Below are 14,032 nucleotides of genomic sequence, written 5' to 3' on the forward strand. Positions count from 1 at the left end.
AGTGACACATGATTCAAATCAGTATCATATGATACGATTGCAACCGAAGCCAGCCATACGTTTACACGATCGTGATTGCCGAAGAACAGATTGTTTGTGTTGCATCAGGTCAGTTGACGCTGGCAGATACACGAATTGATTAACAATGTTGTCTATGCTGAACTGAATTGATTTGATTGTGTTTTTGGCACGACTGTTTGTTCTGATTTTATCATACTCGTTGCAGCTCTCTGATGTATATACAAACATATGTATTTGAAATGGAACGAAAGTGCACTAGTAAATCAGTGTTTAGGGGATGATATACTTACAAACCAAACGCTGTCGATCATTTCAATCATTGAAGTATAAGTTTGCATCACTTCGGGTATTTTCTGCTGATACGAACGTTCATAAACAAATCAGGCATAAGCTGGTCGCTAGTAATACAAAGTTATTCTCTATCGCTGATTTGAAGACAAACAGTTCGCTTCGTGTACATGAACTGAACTGATAGAATCAGACGGAGTAACGGATCAGTACTTAAGTATAAACAAAAATTTATTACTCGTTGCAGTTCTTTGATGTGGTTTTCTACACAAAACGATATTAAGGCATTGGATAATAATGCATTCCGATTTTGGAAAAAAGCAATCATCAGAATATATAAAAAAAATTATGAATACGCCGAACATTAAGGGTGTATTCTGGTTTAGAAGCCCGAATTTTAGGTATTTTTTTGACGCGATAAAAAAAATTAAAAATTATTTTGACTATCCATTTTTTTTACATGCTTTTTATTGATATTCTAAGAATACAAAACATAAATAATATAAGAAAAAAAAAATTAATTAAAAAAATCTGCAGGTCGGCGAAGTAGACACTGATGAAACAATGGCTTGTCCTGGTGTGCAGGATATAAATCCTTTCCGTGACCTAAAATAAAAATTTATGCGAAATACATGAAGAGTAAAAGTGTAGTCATCGCACTGCGAAAAGTTTTTGAAAAAAAAAAAAAATTTTTACAAAAGCTCTGTGTAAAATTTCATGTGAATCGGTTCAGCAGAACTTGAGATATAATGCACACCGTTTCTAGAAAAGTAGTTATGAGGAAAAACGAGTTTAAAGTTTGAGAACTATTCGCGCGCAGTCGGAGTCACAAAATGAGCTGTAACTCGGAAAATAATTTGAATTTCGAAAAATCCCCTTAGGGACATTTTCTTGAAGGGTTATTCTATAAAAATATGCAACAAAAACTCGATTTTTTTCGAAGTTTTAAACCAGAATACTCCCTTAATTTAATTTCTTTATGTGCTTTATTATAATTGTTTCGAAAGTAGAAACAGCAATACTGCCCTCAGTTTCATCCCAGACATATGTATGTAGTTTTCAGATTTATGAGCAATGACGTTATACATTATATGGTAAAATTATGAAGTTGAATTTTCATTTTTTAATAGGATGCATTTGCCTTTGAGCTTCCCGCTTGCATCTCCATACATAATAATGAGCATAAGCCCGTCATGTTATTTTACTTTCAATGTTATTATTTTTTTCTTCTCAAACTGAATGATCGAAATTAAGTTCTTGAATGAAAAACTTTCACATTTGACAATGTAGCTTCACAAAAGTTGGCGCAGGTTATTTTCTAAGGCAACAATGTAACCTCCGAAGAAATTGTTCAGATCGGTTAACTATAACATACAAACTGAATAATTGGAAACAAATGCTTCCATGGGAAACTTCCTCATTTGACGATATATCTTCACGAAATTTGGTGTGAGTTATTGTTCATAGAAATAATGTAATATCGGAAGAAATTGTTCACATCGGTTAACTATAGCATATAGCTGTCATCTAAACTGAATGATCGGAGTCAAATGCTTGCTTGGGAAACTTTGGCATTTGACTTGGTATCTTCACGAAATTTTACGTGGATTACTACTTAAGGTAATAATATAATCTCCGAAAAAATTGTTCAGATCGGATAACTATAGCATATAGCTTCCACAGAAACTGAACACATAGTTATTAAAAGAAATGTACCTGTGAAGGGTATATTTGTATATTATATTAGTATAAAAATGTTATAAAATTTGGGACGATATAGGATATATATATTCCGTTATGCGATTTACAGTCTCGGGAAAAAACTTCATACACATTTGCAAACGATTTAAATTCCGATTAAAAATAAAATTTATTTGTATACTGACGTCGGCAATGGGATTCTAATTTCGGGATATCTTCCACCCATTTAATTAAATAATTCAATCTATCATGATGGTTTTTTCCCGTTTTGTATTTTTTCAATTTTCAACTTGCAGAACATATGTTTTTGAATATAAACGTCGGAAATTTTGCACATATGTACATCCGCTTTTCAGCATGAACTTTACTTTTGGTAAACTTTTTTTCGGTCTCATGACATTTGCCGAAAATGTTCAAATAACCAAAAAATAAGGTGACATTTGAATTTAAACTGCGCGCGTCGAAGGATTTGGAGAATTATTTTTTTTTAGGTTGGTAGTACTGTCAGTCACATTTATGTCAAAATATTCATTAGTGTTTGAGATACGTGTCGTTTTATGAGCTGCTAAAAGTGAGTTTTTCGTTTTTTGCGATGTCGAAATTTGTTGAGCAAAGAATTTGCATTAAATTTTGTTTACGGAATCAATTTTCTGCTGCGGATACGTTGAGGATGGTGCAGAAGGCCTTTGGTGATGAGGCTATGTCCAAAAAAAAACAATTAGAGACCTTGCTGATGAGGTTGGCATATCGAAAGGCTCAGCCAATATCATTTTGAAGGATGTTTTGGGCCTCAAGCGCGTCAAATTTCGACTGGTACCGAAAACATTGCATTTTTTGGAAAAAAGGCGTCGCGTTGAAGTGTGTGAAACGATGCTTTCCGACTACCATGGTGTCGTGAAACGCATTATAACTGGCGATGAGACTTGGATCTATGCTTACGACTTCGAAACAACCGATCAAACGAGCGAATATCGTGCCAAAAGAGAGCCGAGAGCAAAAAAATTGCGCCAGAGTCGCTTAAAAATCAAGGTCATGTTGACTGTTTTCTTCGATTGAGTGGTGTTGTGCATTATGAATTCCGTCCAACCGGTCAAACAGTCAACAAGGAATATTATTTGAACGTTATGCGTAACGTTATCCGCCTAAAAAGGCCGGAATTGTGGAAAGACAATTCTTGGTTTTTACACTACGATAATGCACCATCCCATACTGCCCTCGTAATTCGTGATCATTTCGCCAAAAACTCAACCGATATCGTTCCGCAACCACCGTATTCACCTGATCTGGCGCCGTACGACTTCTGGCTGTTCACCAAGCTCAAAAGACCGCTCAGGGGACACCGTTTTTATACGATAGGGGAGATTCAAGCCGCAGCGAAGACGGAACTGAAGGCCATCCCGGAAAGTGACTACAACCAGTGATTCGTTGGCATAAGTGCATTGCATCGGGAGGGGATTACTTTGAAGGGGATGAAATTGATTTGGAAGAATAAATAAGGAATTTTCAAAATAAATACAATGTATTTTTGGGCACAAAGAGAACAATGCCGAATAGAACTTTTTGCACAATACTTACATATGCATGCAGCTTTGATTTCTCGTGGTTTCCTTCATATCTTTTGTTAATTTTTTTACAATCTTGCAAATTTTCTTTCTAATTTTCAATTTTTTTAATTATGGGACACATTTTATTATTTATTTTATGTGTTAAAACTTTCAGTATAACAACCAAATCAAATATACCACCAAAACACATTAAACATATACCAATAAAAATAAACAATAAATCAAGGATAATTCCGTTAAAAAAAATACTTTGTTATTTTTACCTGAGCGATTATACAATGTTTTGTTTAACGAAATCATGCACTTAATGATACATTTTTTTTTAATTTTTAATATAACTTCGGTATTTCCGATCGCAAGCTTAAAATCTTGACAAAAAATAATGCAAAAAATAAGTACATATTTAATTACTTTATATAATTATAAGTCAAAATTCCGATTTTTTTGGCGCCGTTATCTGAAGAAACCGTTGGAAAGAGGAAGTCCTTCGCTTAGTTTACTAGATATTCGACTTAAAAATTCAAAAATTCCAAAACTTGCAGCATTTCAAACAGCTATTTCACTACATTTTTCACTTTAAATTTATTAAATTACACTGTAAACATTTAAACAAATTCAAATTTGAAATTCTTTTTAATATTATATAATAACGCATTCTTTGACTTCCCTAAAAAAAATCCTCAATCGGTCGGCATTGTGTTGAGTTTGTCGGGTTTTTTCTTTAGGCACAAAGTAGATGCCCTTAATATTAACATTAAGAACTGGACCAAGGCCTGTAAAAATTTTCCATAGAAAATACACTACAATCGTGAGTTTTTCTCTTTAAACTCCTACAGATCAGAGGTATTCGCTTTGACTTTAGACGCTTATTTCTCAGAATTGTTCACTCTACAAAAGTGCAACAAAGTCACACCAGCGAGGTAGTACGGGGCTCTAAACCCGATTTTTCCAAGAATTTATATGACCGCAAGTATCCGTTTTGCCGTGAACATTTACAGTTTATTCGTTTGCCAATTATAGGAGGGGTACCGCGAGCTCATGAGCTTCAGCGTATGTCCATTTAACATATGAAGTGTTGCGACAACTACGAGCACAGGAAATCCCGGTCGATGCTTACGATATGATTATTGTTCATATGTTGCATGAAAGACTAGATCCAGATACGAGTAGGCAGTGGGAATTACAACGAGACACAGAGACTCCCACAGCCAAGCAAATGTTAGAATTCTTGGATCTCCAAGCTGCAGCTTCAGTTAATGTTGCGGAGTTACGTAATTTGCGGTCCAAAGATGTCATGGTAAATTACAATAATGATCGAAGTGCATATGATACACGTGAACGTACGACATGAGGGGAGAAAAGATCATTTCCATGTATTGCCTGTGGTGGTGATCATTATCTATGGGTGTGTGAGTTTGTAGCTTTAAATTTACGATCTCGTGAGGACTTTGTGCGAAGAAACGATATCTGCCAGAATTGCTTCAAACAGGGGAATGGAACTGGTAATTGCTTTCAAAAAGGTTGTACTCGTTGTCTAGGGCAGGCAAAACATAATAGCTTGCTTTGTTCAAAGAGAGAGATGGCAAAACAAGCCCCAACTCTTAAGATTGAAGAACCTCATCGCAGGCGAAAGTGTAAGGGAAAATGTGAACCAACAAGCGCCAAGCGGCATTGTGATTTAGGAGTTGGTTATGCCCATCCTGTGCAATATTGCAGAGGACCTGGTTACCATCAATGAAGAAATTAAGAAAGCCGACATGCAAATGAGTTTGTTAGACAAGCAGGAATAATTATTAAAAAAACGTATATCGCTAAGTGGTATAAAAAAGGATCATAAGGCAAGTGAGAATGAAATAAATTCCAATGTAGACTATTCTAAGACTTTTATTTTCAATTTAGATTCGAAGCCTGCTCTGTTACCAACTATATCTATAAGACTGGAAGCAAATGGTCAGATTTTCGGAGCAGTACGAGCACTGCTAGACTGTGGGGCACAACAAAACTTTATAGTCGCTAGTCTCGTTGAAAAATATCACTTGCCGTTTTTGTTAACATCACACAAGATGGTAGGTATACATAGAAGGGAAATATTTTGGAGTTAGTCGACGTAGAGAACTGAAGATAATTAAAACAATTGGAAACCAATGTTACCTGATTGTACTTTGAAACCAACATCAGTAAAATCTACCATACCACTTCCTGATTCACAATATTGGGAGCCAGGTATTGTGCAAGTAATACTTAATGCAAAAACTTTTGCAAAGATTTTGATCACGGTGCATTCTCATGAACGTAAAGAAGCTGTTTATCTTGAGACTCATTTAGGTATGGTAGTTTGTGGAGCCCATGAGATACAAGGCAGTATCGAAACAAGGAATTCGATGTCTTACTTTTATTGCACAAGCGTTGAAGAATTGGGTGAGTTAGTCAGGCGACGATTTATGTTGTTAGAGAAAAGATTAAGTAGAAATTCCGAACTAAAGAAACAATATATTGACTTTATGAGGGAATATGAGACGTCAGGACATATGGAAACGGTATCGAGGGCTGCAAAAGCTGGAGAACTGGTGAATCACATCATTGTGTCCCTAAGAAATTCAGGCTAGTTTTTGTGCCAGCTGCCGTACAGATAGAGGCATTTCTCTCAATGAAGTGCAAATGCTTGGTGAAAAGTTGCAGCGCGACTTAGCGGATATTGGGTTAGTTCGTAAACGCAGTAATTTTGTGCAACCCTGCTACATTCTTGCCGGCTGTGGTTGCTACTGCACAATCAGCTGATTCTACTGCCTTGCCATTGCGATTGTGCTGCGAAGAATTTTTTCGAATTTACGAACGCCAGAGAAATGGAATTTTTAATTAACGTAATTATTGATAACCAGGAAACTCAGAGTGAGAATTTTTATTGAATTACAATAAAAAAAGGATTAAACAAGTAAAGAGAAGAAATATTTTACTAAAAAGTGATTTAAAAAAGAAAAGGCGGTCCGTACTAAAAGTGAGCAATTACCTGAATATAATAAAAAACTATCCAGAGGATGTATTTCAATCGCATTTTCGGATGGCGCGATCAACTTTTATGGTAAGCTTAACTTTTAGTTGTTGAATTTGATATGTATGTAATGTGCTACTTTGTGTTTTAGATATTGCGAAACTCTATCCAACCATATTGGACCAGATCATTGCGCGGCCGGTTGGGGCATTCCCTTTAAATGTGCCTTTATGAAACGCTGTGGAAATTGGGTAACAGCAACGTCACGTTTCGCGAGCTTAGTGACCGGTTTGGTGTTGCGAAGGGAACCACGCATTAAATATTTTTTAATGTTATTAAAATGGTTTCTTCATTAAAAAATGAAATAATATGGCCTTCTGCTGTTAAACAAAGGCAAGTAATGGAACATTTCGAAAGGAGCAGATGCAGTCTTTTTCCATTTGATGTGGGATGTGTAGATGGGACGCATTTCAACATCTCGCTTCCAAAAAATGATGCGATTAGTTACTACAGTGAAACCTCGATAAGTCGTAACCTCGATAAGCGAAAAACCTTGATATTTCATAGTATTTCTTCGGTCCCTAGAAAAATTCGCGAAAAATGCATGTATTTCGGTCCCTTTGATAACTCGTATTTTTCTTGAGACAAAAATTGAAAAATGTGTATCAAAAGCCTCTACAACTCGTATTTTTTCCTCAAAAGCCTCTACAATTCGTATTTTTTTTCACAAAAAACCGTACGTGACGAAAACATAGTACATATGTACAATCATTTCTTGTTTTTTATGTAAAATTGAAAAAATAAATAAAAAAAAACTCTATAATTCGTATATTCTATATGTTGTATAACTTGATAACTTGAAAAACTCCACAACTCGTATTTAAATTGTGGTCCCTTGCAAATACGAATTATCGAAGTTTCACTGTACAACCGAAAAGGAAATCATACAATTATTTTGCAGGTTTGTGTATTTAAGCTTCAGTTTTATCAACACAAAATTTCTGCTAACTCTTATGTTTAGGCCATACGTGACAGTAAATTTCGCTTTCTGGATGTATTTATTGGATGTCCAGGCAGTTGCCATGATGCTCATGTATGGAAAACTAGCCCTATTTATAAAGGAATTATTTCCGGTGAAGTGGAACTTGCTGAAAATGCAGTCATTTTAGGAGATTCTGCCTATCCTTTATCAAAATTCCTGCTTACACCTTACAGAGATAATGGGCATTTAAGATCGGAAGAAATTAACTTTAATTACTGCTTAAGCTCAACTCGTGTTTTTATCGAGCAGTCGTATGGGATTTTGAAACAAAAGTTTAAAATACTAAATTATATAAACTTGAGGTCAGTCAAAAAACCATCAATGGTAATATTTGCCTGTACAATATTGCACAACTTTATTATAAATAGAGAAAACCCTTCGGAATATCTTGTTGGATTACCAGAAAATAATAACGTCATAAATGAAGAAACTGAAAATCACCTTAGTACTTCACTGGCACCTCAAGAAAATGACGATTTATATGGAATTGCTATAAGGCGCAATTTGACAACGTTGTTTTGTTCTTAAATAAATATAAGTAAAATACTTATGAGTGGAATCCATTGTTTTATTTGTGTACTTAACAACTTAAAATTATTCGTAAGTAAAAATAAAAAAAAACTCTAATTACTCTGTTTTAAAGCCATATTCATATTTAAGACTAAATACTATCATCTTATCTGTCTAAAAACTTTTGAAGCATATCTCTTCTTCTTTGTATTCTCTCGTGCTCTATTTGCATCTTTTCCCGTTCAAGCTCTATAATCTGATCGTGCCTTTCCTTTTCATTTTTAGCTTCTTCCTTAAGGAATTCCAGAGACTCATTGGCACTGGTTGTCCTACGCCTTCTGCCGAGATTGTGTCGATGTTGTGTTGTTCGAGGTTCCTGGAGAGTCATTCGAAACCCCAATATCTTCCACCACATTGGAAGCATCCCTTGTACTTGGCAGTGACAAAGACGAATGCAAATTCTCAGGAGGCGTACTAATGGAATGTCTGGTTCCATACACATCGTCAAATTCTTCAAAAAACTCCCAAGCACTTGCAGCACGCCCTGTTAACTATTTCGCTTTTTAATTCTTTTATATGTGCAGAAGAGATTCACAAATTTACGGGAAATCTGATCCCGTGATAAATTAAATTCTGGAACTTTTTCTTTAATTATTTCAGGAATTCTCCCCCACAGGAAAGATTTTTTTTCCTTCCTTCCTGGAACTCCGACTCCATGTCCAGCCTTGTTCGTATTAAAATTTTTATATAATTTGCTGGAAATTCGTGGGATCTAAATGTAAATAAGGCCTATTATTATTATATAATCATATTAATAATTAAAGACATATGTAGAATTAGAAATCATTTTACTCACTCTTCCATTTCGCCTTTGGTTCTACGCAGTTTCAAAAAACTTACTGCAATGGCTGCGACAATTTGCCGAAGTGCTGCCAACTGCATGCATTAAAAAACTTTTGACGAAGAGCAGTATTGCCGCATGTTTTTTTGACGAACGCGTTGCCCCTGTCAATATGCAGTGCAACCAAGTTACTGCGTTTACGAACTAACTCATTGTTCTCAAGTTTCGCAGACATAAAATTGGTGTCATAGGCGATATTAAAAAAATGTTCCGGCAAGTGCAAGTAGTCCAAAGTCAATGGCATCTACAGCGGATTTTTTGGAGAGAGAATACTGATGAACCAATAAGAGAATATTGGTTAAAGGTCGTAACATATGGTATAACATCATCTGCATTTAATGCTGTTCGGGCAGTGATAGTGTGCGAGGGATGCAGAAAAAGAATTCCCAGATGCATCTAAAGTAATTGAGAATGATTTATATATGGATGATTGTGCCACTGGAGCTGAAAGTGACGCGATGCAACTGACAAAAGAAATTGATCATATTCTAAAAGGTGGCGGTTTCGAAATGAAAAAGTGGAAGTCGAATTCGAAAAAACTTTAGGAGGAAACTTGGATGAAGAAGAAGGATCATTAATGTTTTCGGAAGAAGAGAAAGCATCAGTGTTGGGGTTAAAATGGAAGGTCAAACAAGATCAATTTACCTTCGCAGTAAAGACTCTTGAGATAGAAAATGTCATCGCTAAAAGACAAATATTGGCCTGTGTTGCTCAACTTTATGATCCAAATGGTTTCATTTCTCCAGTAACTATCTTCTTCTTCTTCTTAAGTGGCGTAGACACCGCTTCCGCGATTATAGCCGAGTTAACAACAGCGCGCCAGTCGTTTCTTCTTTTCGCTACGTGGCGCCAATTGGATATTCCAAGCGGAGCCAGGTCCTTCTTCACTTGATCCTTCCAAAGGAGTGGACTGCGTCGAATACTTTCAGAGCTTGAGTGCTTTCGTCCATCCGGACAACATCACCTAGCCAGCGTAGCCGCTGTCTTTTAATTCACTGAACTATGTCAATGTCATCGTATATCTCGTACAGCTCATCGTTCCATCGAATGCGATATTCGCCGTGGCCAATGCGCAAAGGACCATAAATCTTTCGCAGAACCTTCTCTCTAAAACTCGTAACGTCGACTCATCGGTTGCTGTCATCGTCCAAGCCTCTGCACCATATAGCAGGACGGGAATTATGAGCGATTTATAGAGTTTGACTTTCGTTCGTCGAGAGAGGACTTTGCTTCTCAATTGCCTATTCAGTCCGAAGTTGGCAAGAGCAATCCTGCGTTGGATATCCAGGCTGACATTGTTGGTGGTGTTAATACTGGTTCCTAAATAGACGAAATTATCGACAACTTCAAAGTTATGATTTTCAATAGGTATGTGAGAGCCAAGTCGCGAGTGCGACGACTGTTTGTTTGATGACAGGAGATATTTCGTCTTGCCCTCGTTCACTGCCAGACCCATTTGCTTTGCTTCCTTGTCCATTCTGGAGAAAGCAGAACTAAGGCAGATGATATCAATATCATCGGCATACGCCAGCAGCTGCACACTGTTATAAAAGATTGTACCTTCTCTATTTAGTTCTGCAGCTCGGATTATTTTCTCCAGAAGCAGGTTGAAGAAGTTGCACTATAGGGAGTCGCCCTGTCTGAAACCTCGTTTGGTATCGAACGGCTCGGAGAGGTCCTTCCCAATCCTGACGGAGCTTTTCATGTTGCTCAACGTCACTTTACACAGCCGTATTAGTTTTGCGGGGATACCAAATTCAGACATCGCGGCATAAAGGCAGCTCCTTTTCGTACTGTCGAAAGCAGCTTTGAAATCGACGAAGAGGTGGTGTGTGTCGATTCTCCTTTCACGGGTCTTTTCCAAGACTTGGCGCATGGCGAATATCTGGTCGGTTGTTGATTTTCCAGGTCTGAAGCCACACTGATAAGGTCCAATCAGTTTATTGACGGTGGGCTTTAATATTTCACACAATACGCTCTATAGAACCTTGTATGCGATGTTGAGGAGGCTAATCCCACGGTAGTTGGCGCAGATTGTGGGGTCTCCCTTTTTGTGGATTGGGCAGAGCACACTTAAATTCCAATCGTTGGGCATGCTTTCGTCCGACCATATTTTGCAAAGAAGCTGATGCATGCTCTTTATCAGTTCTTTGCCGCCGTGTTTGAATAGCTCGGCCGGTAATCCATCGGCCCCCGCTGCTTTGTTGGTCTTCAGACGGGTAATGGCTATTCGAACTTCTTCATGGTCGGGCAATGGAACGTCTGCTCCATCGTCATCGATTGGGGAATCGGGTTCGCCTTCTCGTGGCGTTGTGCGTTCAATGCCATTCAACAGGCTGGAGAAGTGTTCCCTCCATAATTTAAGTATGCTCTGGGCATCGGTCGCTAGATCACCTTTGGGGGTTCTTCAAGAGTATGCTCCGGTCTTGAAACCTTCTGTTAGCCGCCGCATCTTTTCGTAGAATTTTCGAGCATTACCCCTGTCGGCCAGTTTATCAAGTTCTTCATACTCACGCATTCCGGCGCTTTCTTTTTCTGTCTGCAAATGCATCTCGCTTCCCTCTTCAACTCTCGCTATTTATCCCATCCCGCACGTGTTGTGGTCGATAGTAACGTTGCGAGGTAGGCAGCCTGTTTTCTCTCCGCTGCAACACGGCACTCCTCGTCGTACCAGCTGTTCATTAGCATTTTTCGAAAACCAATGGTTTCGGTTGCAGGTGTACGTAAGGAGCTTGAAATGCCGTCACACAGTTCCCTTATACCGAGTTGTTGACGAGTGCTCTCAGAGAGCAGGAGTGCAAGTCGAGTAGTAAATCGTTCGGCTATCTGTTGCAAATGCATCTTCTCGACGTCGAATCTTCCTTGTGTTTGTTGGCGTGCGTTTTTTGCTGCACAGAGGCGGGTGCGAATCTTGGCTGTAACAATATAGTGGTCCGAGTCGATGTTAGGACCTCGAAGCACGAGTTAATTTTTACATAAAGTAAAAATGAGTCAAAAGAATATATTTTGAGCTGCACCGAAATGTGTACTCTTTATTTATACTCTTAAGACTAACTTTTTACATGTTTCTTACTTCTATTTATACTAACTAGTATGTTTACTTATTACTAGTCGATAGTTTGTTAAGATACAGATTATATTATTTGTGTAGGTTTGTTTACATACATATATATTGTTTGCTTAGATACATTTGCTTTGTTTTAAGGTTGTTGTGGTATTCAAACTCAATGTTGTTTTGATACTTGTTTGTTTAGGATTGTTTGTTGTAGTGATAGTGCATTTCAATTGTACCAACTCAAGGTTGTTTCTGCATTCTGGTTACTGAAACAAAAGGTTGTTTTGATGTTTGTTACTATTATAAGGAATACATTCCTTAACTCGCGCGCACATCTAAAACACTGGAGACGTGTCTTCCGTCTATCACAACATGATCGGTCTGGTTGGTGGTTTTTCGATCCGGAGACAACCAGGTAGCTTGATGAATCTTCTTATGCTGGAATCTAGTACTACAGATAACCATATTTCGCGCCCCGGCGAAATCGATCAGCCTCAACCCATTTGGGGATACTACTGTGATCAAATTGAAAGATGAGTTTTTAATTTATACTTCGCGTGTTTTTCGAATCGGAAAATTTTTTTCTGTAGTACTGTTAGTGTCATCTATGCTAAATTTCACGTCAAAATATTCATTAGTATTTGAGATACGCGTCGTTTTGTGAGGCTCTAAAAGTGAATTCTTCCATTTTTACTATGTCTGAATTTATTGAACAAAGAAGTGCGATAATGCACTATCTCTCATTTCGCCTCATTTACCTTCGTGTAACTCGTGGCTATTCAGCAAATTCACAAGACCACTTCGAGGACACCGTTGTGCCCCCAATTGAGGATATAAAAGCTGAATCGAAAAAGGCTCTGATGGCCATCACGATGAAGGATTTTTCCAAGTGCTATGATGACTGGATTCGTTCGTTGGCAGATGTATATTGCAGCGGGAGGCGATTTCTTTGAAGGAGATGAAATGGACAAAATTTACCTTTCAATTTGATCACAGTAGTAAATCAAATAGTATTGAATTTTTAATAAGGGATTGTAATACCCTTATGTATTGGTACCAATTGGTCATGATGAGGCATTGACTGTACCAGCATTGTTTTTAGCATGCTCATACGAATTTTGTCCTTTTCGGCCAAAATTGGATTTTTAATTGCTTAAGGCTGTGATATTGCTTAGTTATTTAGTCACATCTAGAGATAAAAAGTCATGAAGGACGGAAAATGCGCAAAAATATCCACCCGCGCCCTTAAAAGTTACGCAAAGGAATGATAATGGTTGACCGTTGTAAAGTCGTAGGGTTAAATTAGAAACATTCTTAAATAAAAAAAACCGCCTACATCGCAACGTTGCAATCGACTACAACACGTGCTGATTGGGAAAAATACCGAGAGTTGAAGAGGGAAGCGAAATGCACTTGCAGACAAAAAAAGAGAGAGGCCGAAATGCGTGAATACGAAGAGCGCGACAAGCTGGCTCAAATAAAAATAAGCGAAATAAATGTTAATTTAACATAAAATATAACATTAAATACATCACCACCTAGAAAACTACACAAAATAACATACTTATAAATAAAGTTCTAGCAAATTCAGCTATATTATAAAAGGTTGTTATGAGAGGTATCGAGGCTTCGGTGGACTTACCAACTGAAGAGCTCTAAAGGCCAAGTAGTTGTCAAAAAAGTTAAAGAGTTTTCGATAGACTCTAGCGATGTTAAAGAAGCACTGAAATAATGTGGTTTTAGTATTAAATCAGCAGTAAATATTTTTAGCAGAAATAAAGTCCTACAACCAGTGTTCAAAATAGATTAAATGCAAACTTCTAACCAACTAAAGAAAGATGAAACACCTCCAATTTTCCGTTTAAAATATCTGCTCCATCGAAGAATTATCGCTGAGGAACAGCATAAAAGAAATGAACCAGTAGGATTTAAATAAAAAAATATAGTAATTGTGGGGAAA

The 14,032-nt window shown here is 37.3% G+C and overlaps 1 protein-coding gene and 2 long non-coding RNA genes across 11 annotated transcripts in view; 1 reads left to right on the forward strand and 2 right to left on the reverse strand.

Annotated features, from left to right (window-relative positions):
* The window catches only part of LOC126764858 (uncharacterized), a 139,296-nt gene that overhangs the window by 1,682 nt on the left and 123,582 nt on the right, over window positions 1–14,032 (reverse strand). The gene's annotated exons all lie outside the window — the stretch shown is intronic.
* On the forward strand, window positions 6,933–8,165 carry LOC126765015 (uncharacterized). The gene is made up of 2 exons (XR_007668231.1): window positions 6,933–7,525; window positions 7,586–8,165. It is a non-coding gene; the product is annotated as an uncharacterized LOC126765015 (long non-coding RNA).
* On the reverse strand, window positions 8,154–10,612 carry LOC126764986 (uncharacterized). 3 transcript variants are annotated; one of them, XR_007668203.1, is made up of 3 exons: window positions 9,663–10,612; window positions 8,973–9,289; window positions 8,154–8,888 (listed from the first exon to the last, which is right to left on the reverse strand). It is a non-coding gene; the product is annotated as an uncharacterized LOC126764986 (long non-coding RNA). The 3 variants fall into 3 exon arrangements; XR_007668202.1 differs by having other exon boundaries at window positions 8,973–9,413; XR_007668201.1 differs by lacking the exon at window positions 9,663–10,612 and having other exon boundaries at window positions 8,973–9,648.

This window comes from Bactrocera neohumeralis, unplaced genomic scaffold (assembly GCF_024586455.1).
Source record: "Bactrocera neohumeralis isolate Rockhampton unplaced genomic scaffold, APGP_CSIRO_Bneo_wtdbg2-racon-allhic-juicebox.fasta_v2 cluster10, whole genome shotgun sequence".
In the NCBI taxonomy this organism is placed as follows: domain Eukaryota; kingdom Metazoa; phylum Arthropoda; class Insecta; order Diptera; family Tephritidae; genus Bactrocera; species Bactrocera neohumeralis.